The sequence below is a fragment of the Ascaphus truei genome, chromosome 2, assembly GCF_040206685.1.
Source record: "Ascaphus truei isolate aAscTru1 chromosome 2, aAscTru1.hap1, whole genome shotgun sequence".
NCBI lineage: Eukaryota > Metazoa > Chordata > Amphibia > Anura > Ascaphidae > Ascaphus > Ascaphus truei.
The window spans coordinates 26511003-26531599 of NC_134484.1; positions in this window are offsets into that span (position 1 = coordinate 26511003).

Genomic DNA, 20597 nt, shown 5'->3' on the forward strand with positions numbered 1-20597 from the left:
AAGTAGGGGTCCCCGAGGCTGAAACCAATGCAGTTCAGCTCAGAAGACCCCGAGTCATGTACACTATTATTATAATCTATATTTTTACTGTACGATCACCTTTAAGCGCTGTGCATGGAGACGCAGCATTTCCATGCAGTTCATACAGGCTGCTTTTTCTTCTACCAGCTACCGCGCTATAGAAATTATAGCATGACAGCACTGATACTAAAAACAGCTTGCGCGATAGTGCATTTTTTTTCTCGGACAAAAAATGGCCTTCATTTCTTAGTGAATCCCGCTGTTGGCTTCACTTTTTTTAAGTGTGATAAAAAATGTAATTTGTGATTTTATCACTGCTTAGTGAATCGCCTCCTTAATGTTTCAAATGTTTTTTTCTCCATAACAGAGATTGCAATCTAAAAAAAAATAAAAAAAGGTATAGGCAAAGGAAGAGATCTTATGGTAAGTAAAAATACATAATGCAAAAGCCTGCCGATCAGCACAGATTCTCCAGAGACTTCTGTATCACTGGAAACAGAGATAAAGCACACTTTTGATGAATATTCCATTGTATTCAGAGTACATTGTCAAATGCTACTTTGGGATCTCAATGTCTTGCACAGAATATTGGTACTTGTGGCTTCAACTGGAAGCCATCAGATCTATTGATGGAAACCCCACCTTTGCACTGATTTAAAATCTTTCCATGTAGTACCCACTCTCCTGGGTCAATTAAATGAGGTGTTTATATTCTTTAATGTCCACTTTGTCCAAAGACGTAATGATGTCAGATGCATAGGGGTCCTTTAAGTCAGATTCCCCAGCCAAAATATGTTAATCAAGCTCAAAGCTCTGTTCTTGCATGGGATGTTTACTGGGCAACTTCAAAGCTTCTTCTTAGGAGACTTGAAGGTCTCAAACATGAAGGACTTGATCAAAATGGAAAACGACTCATTGCAACCTAATTAATTGAGATTTCAAATTTTGGTTGCACATTTTTTTTAGGTCTAGTAGACGTCTCCTCATCCAAGAATTGAGCCTTGCTTCCATGTAGGTGTAATGGAACTCATACTGAAAAAAGTAAGAAAAGAAACGGGTGTGGAATGTGCCACAGAATAGCTAATCAGAGGAGAGTCTGTTAAAGTTGTGAATAAAAACACAAGTCTGAGGATATATTTTGCAGAATCACAAATAAGTTTATTGCTTTGTGCTGTGCACACGCAGAGGAGAGTTTCAAAATAAAATCCTCCCAAAGACATGGTGGCATACAGGCATTATTTATACACAAAATACTAAACCCACGCCCCTATACAAGGTTGCGTGTCGTCACGACGTAAACAAAATATGAACATGAACACATCGAGTTAATAACATTATGGGATGCCTAAATGAAATGATTCAGCAATATTCCTTATACAAGCCGGTGACTTTTACTCTACATACAGAACACATTGCCCCCCCCTCGGACAGTGCCTATCTGTCTCGTATTTTCATAACATTGGCACTTAGCCCTTGTTCTCAAGGTTTTTGCTTAGCTGAACCGCTCAATATCAATTGGAACTTCAGAAGAAAAAAATGTATTTTAAACTAACATTCAGTCCAACTTTCATACAGACAATAGACAATATCAGGCACCTAAGATGGATGCTGACTCAAAATGGTTGCTTAGATCCCAGTGCTATTATGTCAGACTCCCCCCCCCCCTTACGTCATATTCTCACTTTGTCACTTCCTCCTTTTTTTATTCTTAAAACATAGCTTTTGAGAATTAAAATTATGATGATAGTCCAGGGATAACTCAGAGGACAAGGGCGCGTGCCCTTCACTGTCATAGTCTCGTAAGGCGCTGCGGCCAATATGTCTTTTGATGAATAACTGTGATCGGCATCTTCTTTCTTCAAGGGACTGCTGTTTCTGGCATCTGTAAAGAGTGGCATCAGATTGGGGAGGGGGTCGCACACTTGTGGATCATACCTCTGCAACACGTGACACACACATGACAACAAGTAACACTCTAAACACATCAAAGCATTCAAAAGTTTTTGCTCCAAGTGATCTAAGCCATTCACCTAACCCCAAGGGTGATAACCTGTCACTTCCCTTTGTAACCCTCTTTTGAATCTCTTGTATTTAATCAAATTTATGCTGCACATTGCTACTCTGATCTGGAATAAAAACACAACATTGTTCCTCAATTAGGACACATACCCCTCCTTTTGAAGCTAAAACAAGCAATTCTGTTTTGTAAGGCCATAAGCCTAATCTGAACCTGTTCTTGGTTTAATGATGAAATTAGCAACTGCAAAATTAAGGCCACATCCTTCCTGTAAATTGTTATCTAACTAAACATACATTTTTACACAGGTTTCATTGGTTGGTGGAGACACTTCACCCATAAATTGATTCTTGTTCCTAGTGTCTGATACACCCTTTAAAGAGGTTCCCTTAAAAAATTGGAAAAATACAGAAATTATACACATAATACTAAAAACCTTATTTTATGCAAGCAACCTTTCTTTGGATATGCAGTTGCTAGATAAAAGAAATTGCGTCTATCGCTATCATCATATATTTTCAGAATCATCACAACATTCTATTACTGAGAATTGAGGGGGTTTGGTATCTGTGGAAGCGAATGCGTGATCCTCACCCCTGCACGCATTGTATACATCATTCACTCAGAATATCAGAACAGACGATGTCTGCGATGGTCAACATGGCTGACTTATGATCCTTTCCTTGTGGCTGACACACGCTCCTGGGTGACCCCCTCCTTTCGGTGGAGGTGCAACACATTCTGGATCAAAGTTTTGCTGCACATGACACATACATAGAGAGTGATGAGTACTGCCAAAACACATACAAGAGCATTCACAAGCCACGCTTCCAGAAAACCAATCCTCCCATCAAGGCTCAATTCTACATACACCTTAAATTTCTAACTTAACACACTCTAAAGAATAAAAATATTGAGTCTCTGAAAAAATGAAATGTTCTGATAAAACCGGGCCTTAGCCTGGTGTCTTATTTTCCTCGTTGGTTAACGGTTAAAGTTTTGACTCGGCAAGACGTTAACTTGATGCGGCTGTGCTTTAGGTGCCTTTGGTCTTTGGTGGCGCTGGAACGTTTGGTTGAGCTTGAACGAGCTTTACTGTACTTTGGGTCCAGGAAAAGAACTCTGCCACTTTAATTGCTGTATTGATGGTTACTTTAGGCTTTTTCACCTGGGATGAAAAGCATGCTTGCGCAGGAAATATGTGACTATTAACCCCATCTCGAGTAGGTGCACTTTCAACTTTGCCTAGAGAGACTCAAAAAATGTATTAGTTGCATACAACTTATTCTTTTATTACCAATAACATGGTCCTTAATTCTTTCCTTTGGACTGTTGATAGTCACAAGTCATCCCATATGTGTCTCATAGGGAGATAATTTATACCTAGGAATAAATTCTTGTATCAATGTGTTTACTCCTATCTTAGCATCCGCATATAGACAGAGGTATTAACTATTAATGTTCCTAATTCGTTCCTCAAATTAAAACTAAGTAGCCATTGTGAACCTGTCTTTGATACAATCTAAGTTCCTGAAACTTTAGGGCCTCATCCCTTGCTAACCCACTTGATTCCATAATTAATTCTATCCTGTCTGCAGGCCATATCCCTAAGACCTGGGAAACTGCCAGAGTTTGTCCCAATCTTCAAAAGTGGGGACAAAAAAAAACCACTGTCTCAAACTACAGGCCAATCTCTCTTCTCCCAATACTATCCACTGTTATGGAAAAAATATTCACCCCCAATTAAGCAATTATTTTACCCCTACAAATTTCCCTAGCCAATCCCTATCTAGTTTTTACCCCAAACACTCCACTGTAACTATTCTGTTAAAAAATTGAAATGCCTTGTATATAATGCATACCTTATTCACTTATGTAACTGCTTTTGCAACTATGTATCCCCTGTATTTAACCCTATACACACGACACACCCACAAATGAGAGGTGACTCCCAAATTCATCCCTTCCTGGCAAACCCATTCTAGATTACACAGCAATTTTGACAATAACCACTGCTTACGGACACCTTTGGAAAAATAAATGGTTAAAAGTTATAACATACATCACATATTCAGTTAATAGACAAATGATTTTGTATAAGACTTCACACTAATGTCTTGCTTTACATAATCTATTTGCACAGTGCTGAGCACACGGTCAGCTTTATCATTTTAAAGACACTCTGCATATTCATCTGACTAAAGAATTTTTTTTTTTATAAGACTTGTTTCTGGGCAAAGAGCCATTTTGTTTCTGGGCGTTTCGCCAATTGACTCTGAAAAGATAAGATAACGGTACACCACGGCTTCTTCCTGAAAAATAATAATTATTGGATTGGAACTTTTGCTTAAAGTTTAAAAACATGGAGCTTTATCCAGAGCCCTAAGAACTACATTTTTTATCGCCTCTCAAAAATTAACCAACGGGCTTTTATATAGCTGAGGTTTATATAACTTCTTAACACACAAATAACTCCACACGCTCATGCTATTTCCCTCCACTCAGTTCTTTTTAATGCCTTCTGTTTGAACTTTCATAGTTTCACTGACTTCCTTCACTACAAATTTATGTTATCTTGTTGCAATTCTGTCCTTTCTCATGCTACACACACCTATTTCTCTCCATTAATCAATACTCACGAGTCTAACCCCACACTAACTCTTCCTTCATCTCACCTCAGGACTTTTTCTGCCTATTTTAAGAAAGAGGTTGAATCCATACACCAGAACATTCCCTCTTTTTCCTCCTATCCTACTTCGCTTCCTACTCTCTTCCTGCTTTCCTTGACTCATTTTCCATGTCTCAAAATAGAATGTCACCATCACTGTTGATCTCCTTTCTCCCACTACTCTGCTACATTTCCATTCACCTTAAAACATGTAATAGTTATACCATGACTCAAAAATAGCAAGCTTGCCCTGACCTGTCTTTCTAACTACTGAACTTGTCTTGTATTCTCTTGCTTGCTCCATTTTCTCAATACCCAGTCTCTCCTTAACCCTCTACAATCTGACTTCTGCACTGCTCCCTCCCTGGAGACAATTCTCATTAAAATAACTGATGACATATATGCTGCCCAAGACAGAGGTCATTACACTCTGCTCCTATTACTCTCTGCAGCATTTGTCTCTGTGGACCACACTTTTCTCTTTTCTCTGTACACACTCTCTCTAAGTGACCTAATAACATCTCTTAGGTTTAAATATCACCTCTATGCTGACAACACCCTCAGCTACTTTTCAACCCCTGACCTTACACCTGCCATACAAACCTAAGTTTCTGAATGTCCTTCTGTTATCTCATCCTGGAAGGCCCTCTTTCGCCTTAAATTTAATATGGCAAAAACAGAGTTCCTCATACTTCCTCCCAAACCTGACCCTATTATCTCCTTCCACATTATTCTTGACTCTTCCATCCAGTAGCCTAAGCACACTGCTTAGGAATCCCTCCCAACTTCTCTCTCATATTCTCCTCTTTTATTCAAAACATTTCTATAACTGTCACTTTTTCCTCCACAATATCACAAAAATACAACTGTTCCTCTGTTGCTCAACTGTTAAAAACTCTGATTCAGACCCTCATTCTCTCCCATCTTGATAACTGTAATCCCCTGCTAACCCAGCTTCCTGACTTTCACCTGTCTTCCCTACTATCTATCCCAAATGCTGCTGCCAGAATCACTCTACTCTTTAAACTATGATTCTGCGTTTCCCCTCCTGAAATTCCTCTCCTGGCTGCTAATCAAATCCTACTGTTTCTGTATGCTCTCCCTACCTACCAATTAGATTGTAAGCTCCTCAGAGCAGGGACTTCTCTTCCTTAATGTTACTTTTATGTCTGGATCACTTATTCCATGACCTCTTACCCTTACCCTTTGATACCTATATGATTACGACGTGCACCACTCCTGTGAAGCGCTGTGCATTTTAATGGCGTTATATACATGAAAACATACAATACAATATTTACTTCAAACAATGCTTATGAGCTTTTAACCACATTTTTAAACACAAAATATTCCCAAACATCTTAATCCTCTAGAAATAAAATTAAAATGTGTTTTTACTGGTTACACACAATACAGAGCACAAAATACAAAAAACTTCTCTCATACACAGCCACACAACATCACAAAAATAACGAACAAATAAAAGAAAGACATTTCTCCCCTATTACCCAACAATTTCACCCTGCAACTATATTAATAAAAGTTCTCTTCTCTTTCTTTATTCTCATAAATAACCTGACTTTAAAACTACTCTGATGCTCCGGAGCTTTTGAGTTAAAGTTTCGTATCTTAGCACATTCCTCGCGCTGGAGAAAAAGGTGGGGGCTCTGTGCTGCTGCGATTCTGATTCTCTTTTTTGCAGACATTTGATTTCATTGTGAGCAAATAATATTCATGTTTTCGTACGTACTTGCAAGTTTTTGGATGGTGATTTGTGCACACAGGTGATACTTAGCATGGTTTATCTTTCACACAGGTAATCATTCAGGAAAAATTTATTAGGGTATCAAATCCATATAACCACTCTCCATTAAGGGCGCAACAATTTTACTTGCCGGCACCGAAACTTGAGTTTATATCAGGAAATTATGTTTATAACCACTTATTGCATGTGGGGAAATGGACGGAAAAGCTGATACGTTCATAACTGATTTGTGCGGCGTCCGCCAGCCGGGCCTGCCATGCTTGACTCTATCCACAAAAACCTCATAAAATCCAAAGATTTATACTGCCACAGACACACAAGGATTACTGAAAGTTAGAAGGTTCCACTATGAGCCCTTGCGTTCGCATTCTTACGAATAAGAAAACCGGTGCGGCTGCTCATAGGTTCACGCTTCCTTCTATAGTAATTTATTGCAAACAAACTTTTTTCATTGGGGTGGCATGTTTTTCACTGGGACTTGCATGTGTATTTTCATTGAACTTGCATGTATTTTTCATTGGCCAACAAAACATATTTATATTGTCGTCTTTTGTTCTCTGTATCCATTCCTTATAATCTTTGTCTGCAGACACACAACCTCTAACGGCAAATTTTTAGAACTTTGGTTTCCCATTATTCTCCTGTTACAGTAATCACATTTAATTGACCTGTACAATACACCTGATACAATAATCAGCGCAAGCTGATTACGTACAACTCTTTTGGCATGTTATTGTTCTGATTTTTTCACCATAACTATACCTAAGAAAACACTTGAATTACTTCAGCGGGTCCAACCCAGTCCTGATAAACCTTATACTTTTATAACCTGGATACAGATAAAACCTTCTAAACAGATATCTATAAATAACCTCATTTGGTATGTTAATGACAAAACAGAGCAAATGTACAATCAGGGACCCTTCCTGCTCAGACAACAAAAATATTTATCACAACCCAGGACAGTCTGAAAAACAATCCCTTAAGCATACAAACACTCACCTTCATCAGAAAAAAACCAAAAATTTTAACGGGACTCTCACCTTAATCCCAATAAAACTTAACATCTATAACACTTTAAAATGGATACAGGAACAGACAAATAAACTTATTTGACACTGCTAGGTTAACCCGTCAACACAGATTGAGACACCCTTCAAAACACATCTCTCTACACATCACTCAAAACAACTTTTTAAACTCAGGCTTTCCTCAAAAGGTGCCTTTTACCTTGATTCTTACGAGCGCTCAGATTTGAGTGACCGAGGAGTGTTTTTTTCAGGTGCTCAGCTTCTGGTATTTTTGGGTTTCTATTCTGGGCGCCATCTGTTAAAGTTGTGAATAAAAACACAAGTCTGAGGATATATTTTGCAGAATCACAAATAAGTTTATTGCTTTGTGCTGTGCACACGCAGAGGAGAGTTTCAAAATAAAACCCTCCCAAAGACATGGTGGCATACAGGCATTATTTATACACAAAATACTAAACCCACGCCCCTATACAAGGTTGCGTGTCGTCACTACGTAAACAAAATATGAACATGAACACATCGAGTTAATAACATTATGGGATGCCTAAATGAAATGATTCAGCAATATTCCTTATACAAGCCGGTGACTTTTACTCTACATACAGAACACATTGTCCCCCCCTCGGACAGTGCCTATCTGTCTCGTATTTTCATAACATTGGCACTTAGCCCTTGTTCTCAAGGTTTTTGCTTAGCTGAACCGCTCAATATCAATTGGAACTTCAGAAGAAAAAAATGTATTTTAAACTAACATTCAGTCCAACTTTCATACAGACAATAGACAATATCAGGCACCTAAGATGGATGCTGACTCAAAATGGTTGCTTAGATCCCAGTGCTGTTATGTCAGACCCCCCCCCCCCCCCTCCCTTACGTCATATTCTCACTTTGTCAAGTCTTTCCAGGTAATGGTAATCCAATTCGTGCCACAAAAACTGCATGGTTGAGAGAATGTGCAATTATGTTACTGTACATACCCCAATGAAGGTCCTGAAGCACAGAGGAGGAGACAGATAGGAGAAGAAGCAGAGACAGAAATCAAGGAGGATCAGAGAGAGAGATAAAATGTGAGTAGGACAAGGAGTGGAGAGAGAGATACCGATTAAGAACAGTATTTCTGTAAAACAGACATTCTTCAAATTCATCATCATGCTCTGAAGTCAAAATGAATGGGAAAAATATCTGTTTTACTAAAATAATTGTGGGGTGAATACAGAGAAATAGAATTATTATTACTAGAATTATTATTTCTAGAATTCTTGAGATAGACAGAGGGGAGCAATACAGGGCAGAAATCCCTAATGACAGAAGAGTTGATAGTGATTAAAATAAAATTGCAGATCAGTGGCTCCAACACTTCCACTATCTTTCTTACTGTGGTGGTAAGCATTTAATTTTTGGGGAACAAAAGCATATTTAAGTTGAAATGTGAAACAGGAAAAAGTTCATATTTGTAATATATTTCATTGTTTGATGCCGCATTAAGGGTTACAATGTTTATTACGGTCGTTTTGTTGCCGTTGTATATATTAGGTGCACTCATGCTATTATAGTGACATTTAAAAATATGGGGTATATTGAATCAATGCAATAAATTGGAAGTGCTGACTAGCAATACTAGTAAAAGTAGCACAGAACACATACTAGTTGCTATACTCATGCTTCTCCCGCCCCCTCCTCCCCCCACAAATTACAGCACATTATATGTTAAAAAAAAAACCCTGTTGTGTAAAGTCACTATAAAAATAAATATAGAAAACCAACAATAAAGGTTTATTTCCTCTTCCCCACAATATTATATTGATTCATATGTAAATTAGCAGTTGAAAAAATGAATCGATGAATAGAACAGTGTATTGGTGCATCACCATGAATAGTCCATAAGTAATCAATTAATTCCAATAATAGATCCAAACTTCAGGACGTAGAGTATATTGGCATGACATCTCAGGGTGAGAAACTGGAGGCCTGGTGATCCCCACGCGGGTACCCCAAAATAGGTCTCCTAATAAAGTGTACTCAACCCCGAGGAATAACTCAAATAAGTCCAGCAATGGATGGTAAAAAATATAATGGGCTGCAGCCCTTTACCTTCCTTTATGGTGTCCTTGGTTAGTGGATCAATTCCAGTGTGCCGTCCTCTGAAGGTAGTCACAAGCAGCAAAGGATGAAGAGGAGCACAGCAGCGATTCCCAGCAGCTTCCAGCTAGTGTAGCGCCAAAAAATGAGGGTAACTCCAGATGGGGATAAGTTATAAAAATAGTATTTTATTGGTCAGTAGAGAGGAATACAATGGCAGGAACGCACCTACGCGTTTCGTCCGTAAAGGACTTTCTCAAGGTGCGTTCCTGCCATTGTATTCCTCTCTACTGACCAATAAATTACTATTTTTATAACTTATCCCCACCTGGAGTTACCCTCATTTTTTGGCGCTACACTAGCTGGAAGCTGCTGGGAATCGCTGCTGTGCTCCTCTTCATCCTTTGCTGCTTGAAAAAATGAATCGAGCAAAGTTATTTATGTGCACCAAGCTCCGTCAAAAATTATCACTGGAAATATTCAGTTTACATAGCGCAAAACTAAGTAAAAAGATTTTTTCAAAGGAAATCACATGGTAAATTGACAAATGTGAAATTACATTTTTAAACATTGGTAAGAATGCTAAAATCAAAATAAAGAGGACTGGAATTTTTGCGCGATTAAACAAAAGATATTTAAAAAACAAAACTAGAAACTCTTCCCTGGTAAAGGGGATCGCTGTACATTGCATCTGACTGCCACCTGCTAGCAAAGAGAATTCATTTGCAATTGTAAATGTTTTCTTCCACTGCTCTACAAACAAAACTATTATTTGTTTTAGTCACTTATGAACCTGTCCCATTAGCATCCACTTTTCTGCAATTCTTTTGTTTCATATCAAAAGATGCACATGCCACACTTACATCCTTCTCTTGATGCATTGCTTAAGTACACCATGAAAGAAACTAACACTGATAATCCTACACGCCTAGAATAAATCACGAGAGACATACTAGGCTGATGATACATTATGGTTATACATCACCCTTGGCAGAAAGGCTCTGCATGTAAAGTACATATTTAAAACTAACAAAACATTATGCAACAGCTGGTGCAATTAACTACTCCCTAAATAAATGTGCAATGCATTATTATTTCTAAAGATCAATGGACCCATTTGCCCAAAAAATTCCCATAAAAATACTTTTATGATTAAGATCACATTTTCTGACAGCCAGCTTGAATATAACATAGTTCAGTAAAATATTGTTAGCTAGCAAATCATTTATGCTTCATGTGCCTGAAATCCTTACTGCTGCTTACTAATGAAAATATACTAATCATTGGTATGCAATAAACAAGGTAGGTAACTTTTTTCCCCAGTAACATTGTTAGCATTTGATGGATTACAGTTGTATATCACAGGAACTATGAAACAAAACAACAAGATGTTCTGATCTTTAGGTTAAAAAATAGTAATATTTAGTAAGGGAGAAATGTACATATTTTATCTGTCTCTAAATGCAAACTCAACCTAACAATTTGTAAAGAAAATGTCTAAGATGCTTTACATTGAAATACTAATAATAGTAATAATAATATTTTTAGCATTGTGCTTTATATAAAACAGACAAATTATTCCCTAACTAGAAGCATATATATTTCAGCACCTGAAGCATTGATTATAGTTGCCAAGGTGGCTTTTAAGAAATCTAGATTTTGCTCAGGAAGTGGGACGGAGTGAACAAAGGGAAAGAAAACAATTCATTAGCAACAGCCATTACCCTTTTCAGAGCCCCCTTAGAAATGCAATTTATAATAATGATTATAACAACTTTATTTCATATAGCTCTTTTCTCCCAGTTGGATTAAAAGCGCTTAACAATTACCGTATAGTCTGCAGTACATAGCACATAGGAATTTTTACAGACACAGTCTCTGCCCAGATGAGCTTACAATCTATGATTTTGGTGCCTGAGGCATAGGGAGATAAATTGACTTGCCCAAGTTCACAAGGAGCAGACACCTGGAATTGAACCAGGTTCCCCTGATTCAAACTCAGTGTCAATGTTTATTATTATTTTTTACTTGTGAAGCGCCAACATATTTCACAGCGCTGTACAATGGGTTACAGAGTTATGCACATTACAAAATCATGAACAGTTACATACAAGTGAGGACAAACATGCACAAAAAGATACAAAGAAGTAATGAGGGCCCTGCTTGTGAGAGCTTACATTCTAGAGGGAATGATGGACAATGGTGAAACAAGAATGTAAGGTGGCTAATAATTGTAGGATATGGTGTGGCTCAGGTTAGAATATGGTCCAGTCTGACAGCTGTAGCCATTAAGGGATTTTTTGGGGCACGGGGATGTTATGTATGTTAAAGATTGGTCCAGCCACACAGTTGGTTCCAATAATGTAGGAGGGGAAGGGGAGTAGGATGTTAGAGGTATGGCGAGTAGGCTTCCATGAAAAGGTAATTTTTCAGGCAGCTTTTAAATAACTGAAAGCGGGGGGAGAGTCTGATGGCACAGTAAGTAGTAGTGAATTCCAGAGAGAGGAGGCAGCATGCGAAAAGTCTTGCAGGCAGGAGTGAAAGGAGGTAATAAGGTGGGAGGAAAGGCAGATGTTGTGGGCAGAATTTAGGAGCTTGTAAGTTTGTTATTTGTGGATGTGGGTTGAGATGTAAGGGGGACAGTGTCGTTAAGACTTTTTAAGTCATTACTAATGTTTTAAATGTAATTCTAGAGGCTATGGGAAGCCTGTGTAGTTATATGCGTATTGGAGCAGTAGAAGTGGAGCAGTGATTGAAGTAGATGAGTCTAGCAGCAGCATTTTGGATGGATTGGAGTTGAAGGAGGAAGACAATGGGAATGCTAACAAAGAGGAGGTTGTCGTAATCGATGTGGAACATGATTTGTGAGTCGATTAGGATTTTAGTTGCACCATGAGTGTGAAAAGGGGGTATCTTGGTGGTATTTCATAGGTGGAGATGGCAGGACTTCATAAAGGACTGCATGTGAGAAATGAAGGAGAGATCAGAGTCAAAGATGATCCCTAGACAGCGGGCTTGAGGTGTTGAGGAGATTGTGGTATTATTGATAATGAAGGAGAGTGTGAATAGTGGGAATAGTGGAAGGGCAAAAGAATATTAATTCTGTTTAGAAAATGTTAAGCATCAGGTAACAGAGGGACATACATAAGGAGATTGGGGGAGATACAATTTGTGACACAGGACAAGAGATAGTGGGAGAGGTCATGGGAGGAGATGTAATTTGGATATCATTGGCTTAGAGATGATACTGAAAGCAAAAACATTGTATTAGTTAACCAAGTGAAGAGGTGAAGACTGAGAATATCAGAAGGCTAAGGACAGAGCCTTGTGGGACCCCAACAGAAATGATGAGTGAAGAGGAGGAGACACCAGAGAAGGAAACACTGATAGAGCAGTTAGATAGGACATGAACCAGGAAAAGGCTGCGGCATATAGGACACTTGGGTTGAGATTGCATGAAAAGGGGGTAATCAAAAGTGTCAATGGCTGCAGAGAGATCCAGGAGAATTAGTATTGTGAAGTGATCCTTAGACTTAGCTGTGAGTAGGTCATTGGTCACTTTTATTAGTGCTGTTTTGGTGGACTGTACAGTATGGAAACCAGATTGTAAAGAGTCAAGCAAACAAAAGATAGGGGAGTGCAAATCTTAAGTGATATTGATTATAAAGTGAACACACCCACAGGAATAACACATTAACCCAGCAGGTTGGAAACTAATGTAAAACATTATCCCAAATTAACTGTGTATAAAGAATATTACAGAAACTTTAGCCAGGTATTCTTAGTTGGTTTTCATTAGATATCGCAATCAGCAGCAGATTTGCAGCACAAAGGAAACAAAGACCAAAATATAGCGCAGACCGTTTCAAAACTGTATATGTCATTAAAAATAAAGCACATTGGATTGTGTACTCACAATGTGGAACAAAGTTAAAAGCATTGGTTTGTAGGTTTATATTCTATTGAGAGTTGCAGCAAACTCACCGCCGCTTATCCCGCCTCTGTGACTGGAGGCAAAGTCTGCAACGTTTCAGTTTCAATTTCAGAGTCCGCAGTGTCAATACTGGTTCTCGAAGCCCTAATAGCATGGAGATGCAGGAACAGGAACAGCACAACAAAGCAGACAACGTCCCTCAAAGCAGGAAGAGGATGATGCACACAGTCTGCATTTCGCTTTGTCAGCTTCATCAGGAGTTGATTAGGGGAGGTTCTCCATATCCTTATGTAGCACTTGTTCCCGCCTCCCCCCCGTTGGGAGATGTAGTCATGGCTATTGTTAGGTGTAGTGCTGGTTACCTTTTTGGCACAGGAGAGCTGAGGTACCTGCGACGGTTGGGGGAAGACTTTTAGGGATTCCTCCGGTTCTTCTTCTTGGTGACAGTGCCTCCAGACATAGGGGGCTTCAGCAAGGCTGAAGGCTATCCCCGCTATGACAGTCCTTACTCACAATACTCCCTACACACAGACTGCCCCATAGTCAGGAGTATAAATGAGGTTGATCTTTATTATAGCAGCCACTGCGATGTTGTTACAGCGAATGCTTTAGTTGATGAGGTAGATCCCTGGCTTCTGGATGGTACTGGCCTGTTGGTAATAGTGAGGTCTCTCCGGATTGAATTACTGCCTCAGCCAATGACAGACTGAGCATGTCTCTCTCCCAGCCGGGAGGAGAGCTCAGAGCTTCTTCTCCATGAAGGGATAGTTTGGAACCCTTATCACAGACTGAAGAACCAACCCCTAAGAGGTGAATTTCATACTATAATTTAGGCACTTCCTTCCTGTAGCTCAAAGAGGGAGGGCCCAGCACATGCACCGCCACACCCGTCACTCAGGAAGTCAGAATGAGGAGGGGAAAACCCCATAGGACAGCCTGTGAAAGTGGATACTATATCTCTGGCGCCCCGCACATAACCCCAATAAAAAAAGGATATATACAATACAATATTTTTTATTGGGGTTATGTGCGGGGCGCCAGAGATATAGTATCCACTTTCACATGTTGTTTCTCTGACCTGGGGGTCAGTGTTATATCACAGGCAGCCGCCAATTTCTTCTAACCAGCTTACACTGCATCATAGATCAGAGTGTATATATATTCTGAATCTTAGCGCTACCTTTCTCTGTTTTTCTTTTCCATAGGACAGCCTGTCACTGTCTGTGTCTTACTGAAACTTACATGACAGGGTAGGTAGAAATATAGCTGGACCAGCCGTCGCTATACTTATATACACTCTAATGCTGTCTAATTCATTAATTGATTGACATTAAATACACCAATACAAGAGATATCAAATTTCAACGAATCCTACATACGTAGGATTATTGTATATTAAACAGAGAGAACTAAATTCAGTTGGGCACATAAACAATACATAAAGATTAATATGAGGATAACCCAAGCATAAGATATGAAAGCAGAACAGCTAGTCTTTGGGGTGATGGGGTGTGAGAATCAGAAGCTGTTGCAGGTGAGGGAGATGACAGTAGAGAATGAGAAATTAAGCAAGAGGTTTGGGGGTAAATGTATGGGAGCTAGAAGAAAAGTGCAGGTGAGAGCAGAATAATGGTAATTCAAAACTGAGAGACGGCTGAAGTAATTATTTAATATGATCCAGCAGTGTATCCAGCAGGCTTGTGCAGTGTACAAACAGCATGTGGTGTGTACCCTTTCCCTGCTGCTTTAAACAGTGTCAAGGTGTGTTGAAAGGGTTTGCTGAGGGAATTGGAGGATGGAGTAGTCGAGGGAGTAAATTTGATGAGTGAGTGGATGAGTTGAAGTTTTGGGGGAGACTGCAGTAGTTGGGGAGGGGAAGGTTAAATTGTGCAGGCCTAAAAATGTAGAACATGAGTGTAGTAGTGAGCTCATCAAAAGCTGTCCACTAATATCCCAACACAGGAGGTTGCTGAAAGATACAGACAGACTGTGCACCTCTTATATAACTCCATATATAACTCTCAGTCCTTTATAAATGTTGCTTTTGAAGTATGCCCACTTGAAATACAATGCTAAGCCCCCTAGCGATGCTTCTCCCATGCTATCTGCAGATTTACACTCCTAAACAGTCACATGACTCCCCCACAATAAATAAAACTGCCAAATTGCATTACAGAGTGGATAATTGGCAGATAGTATAAGATAACATTACACTAACACCCCAACCCCTAACACACCTGATCAAACAAATTACAATTATGGAAAGGGGGTTTCTTTTGATCAGAAGGGTTCTCAGCTAAATCAAATAAGGCAAAATTAGGTTCGTACCTGCAGGGAAGGAGAAGGAGAACTAGTTCCAAGTTTCAGCAGATACCATTCGTAACTTGCATGATGTGTATATCTATATCATCTGTCCGGTATAATTCTCAGTCCCTTATAAATGTAACACACTTCCCCTCCCCCCATCACAGATAGGGACCATGTGTGGGAATACACCTGTGTTACCATGTGTGTGGTGCATTACCTGATAGGCTCACAAAAGGCCTGAACCTCCTCCGCTGGGAGATTGGGGTTACCTGATTCTTCGGATACAGCGCCTCCACCTGTAAGGGATCCCAACAGGGTGGGATGGTCCTCTTACAGGAATAATAATAATAGTAATGCACGCACACAATATATGCTAGCAACCTTTACTATAAACAATAACCTTGGTACTCTGTACCACACAGTAACATATATATAATCATACATATAGCAGTTCAACCCACCGCATACCAACATGGGGTCCCCCAAAGTACTTGGGTGCTGGGCACCACTTCCCTGATGTCCCTTTCCCTTATGTCCTGGCCCACCCAAAGTGTTAGAGATAGCGCTATCCCTGTGATGTTAGTGCACTGTATTTGGTACCTGCCCAGGGCTCTTGCACCCAGGTACCGCAGAAAAACAGAAAGGGATCCGGCTGATCCAACGTGTCGTCCGCCTACGCGTGGAGTGAATTCCGGCGTGGATAATATCACTGTACCGTCTATACCATAGGGCTGGTCCGTTCACAGTCCACAGGCCGCAGTCACCGCGTGGCATGATCTTCCCCGAAGATAGTCTCTATTCTGAGGGAGTCTGATCCCAGACCCAATGATCAGGGCTGCACAACTGATGAGCTGTTTCCTGATCTCATCAAATAGCGAAAGGGGCAGATTCCTTACTTAGGGCCTGTCCCTGAAGCAACCAGAAGCTGGGGGTAATGATAGTACTTATCTGGGGCCTTTGGGGGGTAAGCTAGCCTAGTACAGGGGCTACTGCTCCCTGTACCTACAATCACCTCTAACCTGCTCCCAGCCACAACAGTCACCAACTGCCTGTTTTCTCCAGCATGCAAAATGTATCAATATCAGAGAGCAGAGAGTTCTGACAACCCCATTGGCTGCTGTGACCACCTGGTATACCAACTCCCTGAGGTTCATGAGACTTGTAGTCCCACACAGAGCCTTCCCTGTTAATGGCCGCTGCTAGGGATGCTCCTATGCTAATTGCCTCCTCTGCCTTCATGCACTGCGCATGCGCAACTATATAATGGCCGCCACAACTCCCAATCGCTACTGCGCATGCGCGCACATTTCCAAAATAGCAGCCCCCGCTAGCTGGGTGCGCCACAAGTTCCCGGCGACCGGCTCACCTACTAGCCGCCCCCACAACACCTCCTGCACCCCGCAACCTTAGCGGAGGTAAGAAGGGGGTCTTGGGGCCAACAGGGATACCGGGGCTACACCTTTAAAACGGACCACTTGATTACAGAGTAAGATCGTTACTCTCCAAGCCACTCCTCCCTTTAATTTCTCATAATATAGGGGTGAGAAATGATAGTGACTAATTATGAGATAAGGTTTCATTGTATTAATCTATGAAACTAAAGTATAAAAACAATAAGGCAAACATTAACTTTTCCATCCATAAATTATGTTGATCCCCCGATATCACTGGATAGTACATTTTCTATACAGATGAAGAGGTAGCAATATATTAATACTAACTAAAACTCACAGCATAATAATAAAGAAATGCCTTAATTTTTGTTGTTACACTTTTATCAATTGCAATCACTCTCTGAGGGGATTGGTATCCAACACAGGTACAGTAATGACACCGTTTTTTTGTTTAATGGCATCTTACCTTTTATTACCTCCAAATGAAAGTGGGAGAGCTGAGACTCTCAGGTCTGTGTAGCCTGCACAGTCAATGTCATGATTAGGTGGCTGGGCCTCCTCCACTTCCCACCTGGGCCTTCCTCTGCCTTTTGGCTGGACTCTCCTCTGCAGCTGGGGCTGCTAACCCTTCCGGCCCCTCAACCATTTCTCCTCTCAACATACATAACCCTAACCCCTACTTAAAAATCTTGGGTCCTAGGTCAACATTCTTTCCTGGGCCCCATACAAGCTGTCAGAGGCCTGAATATTTGAAGGGGACATATTTTCAAATTGTTGGATTGCCAACAGTCCCCCTCTGGATCCAGAACCCTTTAGTACTGAATGTTTGTATGATTTTCTAATACTGTAAATGTTATATACAGTATCTGTGTCGTTCTAATAACAGGTTGTATCACTCTTACGCTTAATAGATGCGTCCTCCTGGAAGACTCTATCATGCTGTTGATAAAGGAGCCCCAGATAGGCATGGGTTTCTTTCTTTACCTTGCAGCAGGATAAATCATGGTGAAATTTGTTGGCGCTGCAACTTTACAATGAAGGGAGGCGATCAAAACCTCGGGAACCCCAGAAGAAGAATTTAAGTGTGAGTTTAAGTGTGTTTTATGTTGAACATCTTTTGTGTTTACAATTTTTTTTTGCTCTTTCCCCATCCCTTTAGAGAATTGGAGACTAGTAATGTGCGAATGTGTCAAAGTTCGTCCGGCAAACCTTTAGACAACATTTTTATTTTGTGGCGTATTCAAACTAAAACTATGGCAACAACTTTGCTCATCTCAATTTGAGACATTTTATTATTTTGGAATGTGTCGGACCTCTATCTTATTATACTACTAAAACATGTGGTCCCGATTTTATTATTTCTTACACTGAGGACTTTATTAAAAGCTATACTCTATACCGTACTCTATTTACATTTACACATGTTTGACTGTATTCAAATCTTTATCTTCAATGGAACACTGTATTAATTTTATTGATAACAAAAGGATGAAAGGGGGGGGGAGGATGAGGATGAAGGGGGGGGATGAGGATTAAAGGGGGGGGAGGATGAGGATGAAAGGGGGGGGTGAGGATGAAAGGGGGGGAGGATGAGGATGAAAGGGGGGGGAGGATGAGGATGAAAGGGGGGGGGAGGATGAGGATGAAAGGGGGGGAGGATGAGGATGAAAGGGGGGGAGGATGAGGATGAAAGGGGGGGGACGATTAGGAAGAAAGGGGGGGGGGATGAGGATGAAAGGGGGGGAGGATGATGATGAAAGGGGGGGGGAGGATGAGGATGAAAGGGGGGGAGGATGATGATGAAGGGGGGGAGGATGATGATGAAAGGGGGGTGGAGGATATAAAGAAGGGGGGGTGGAGGATATAAAATAGGGGGGGAAGGATATAAAGAAAGGGGGGTGAGATAAAGAAATGGGGGGGGAGTTAAAGAAGGGGGGGATAACGAAAGAGGGGGTAAAGAAAGATTCAATTCACTTGTCACCATCTGACACTGAGCCCTTCCCAATAAAGTTTCAATGAGGCTCTGTATGTTATGTTATATGTATGTTAGATGGTATAGAATATCTGTTGCATCTGTTGTATATGTTATAGGTTATATATGTTATTTATGGTTCATATGTTATATAGGGTTAATGGGTTAAATATGTTAAATATGTTCATTAAATCATTAAATAATTGGGTTCATTCAAATGCTGGGTATATGCATGTATGTGTATATATATGAATATATGCAGTGGTCGACAAATCACCAAAAATCTACTCGTCACACAAAAAAATCTACTCGCCACCTAGTACCAAACGTGTGCTGCTTGGGCCAATAGGAGCTCGCCACGATGTTAAATCCACTCGCCCGGGGCGAGCAAATGTATAGGTTTGTCGAACACTGAATATATGTATATATGTATGTATATGTATAGATATATGGATATGCACTCACTATAACTTAGGTACTGCTGTAAGTCGTTATAAAGTTAAAAATCACGCTGCAGTTTAAGGTTAAGTTAGTTATCAGTTTTGCGCTGGTGGGATTCACCCACGACGTCGTACATGTGTTCCTCTTATAGGTCCCTGACGAATCAGGACCTTAAACAAGTCCCAGGGGGGTCGATCCCGGGAAGGGAAAGCCGGACATTTTGGAAGGTCAGGCATACCGACCTGCCCATTGGGCGTCAGACTCCCACTCGGGGGACCCCGAGGGGAGCTCTGGTTTCTCTTTTATTTTTTTTCATTATTACAAAGCGGTTTAACTTATGTTTCGAATTTTGCTTTACCCCTTATGTGTTTTTTCTTGTACTGTCTCCTCCCTCCCTACCCCTCCCAATCCTTTCCCCACCCGGCCGGGGAGGATGCCGACCTGGACGGAACACAAGAACTTTGCCGGATGGTAACACCAAAAACGTCCGCCAGTTGAATAAGGGACAAAGTGGACAGGGTGAGTCATCAAACGTTAGCTTGTTACACTTCTCACACATTAAGTGATGGCGTTAACCCTTATATCACATAACGTTAAGGGCTTTAATAGCCCAACCAAGAGAAAAATAGCTTTCACTGACTATAAACGAAAACACGCAGATGTCCTAATGTTACAGGAGACTCATTTTAGCAAGACCAACGCACCTAAATTCCTAGACAAAGACTATGCCCAGTTCTACCTTTCCTCCACACCGGTTAAAAAATGTGGAGTGGCCATCTTGTTCCATAATAAAATCCCATTTGTAGCCCAAACTATTAAAAGAGACACAGAGGGACGTTTTGTTATACTAGTGGGCACGATACGGGAGCAATGCATCACAATAGCCACAATCTATGCCCCCTGTGAGCAGGACGCAGTCTTCTTTGAAGACTTTTTTCGGACTCTACGTACCATCGCGAGGGGCGGCG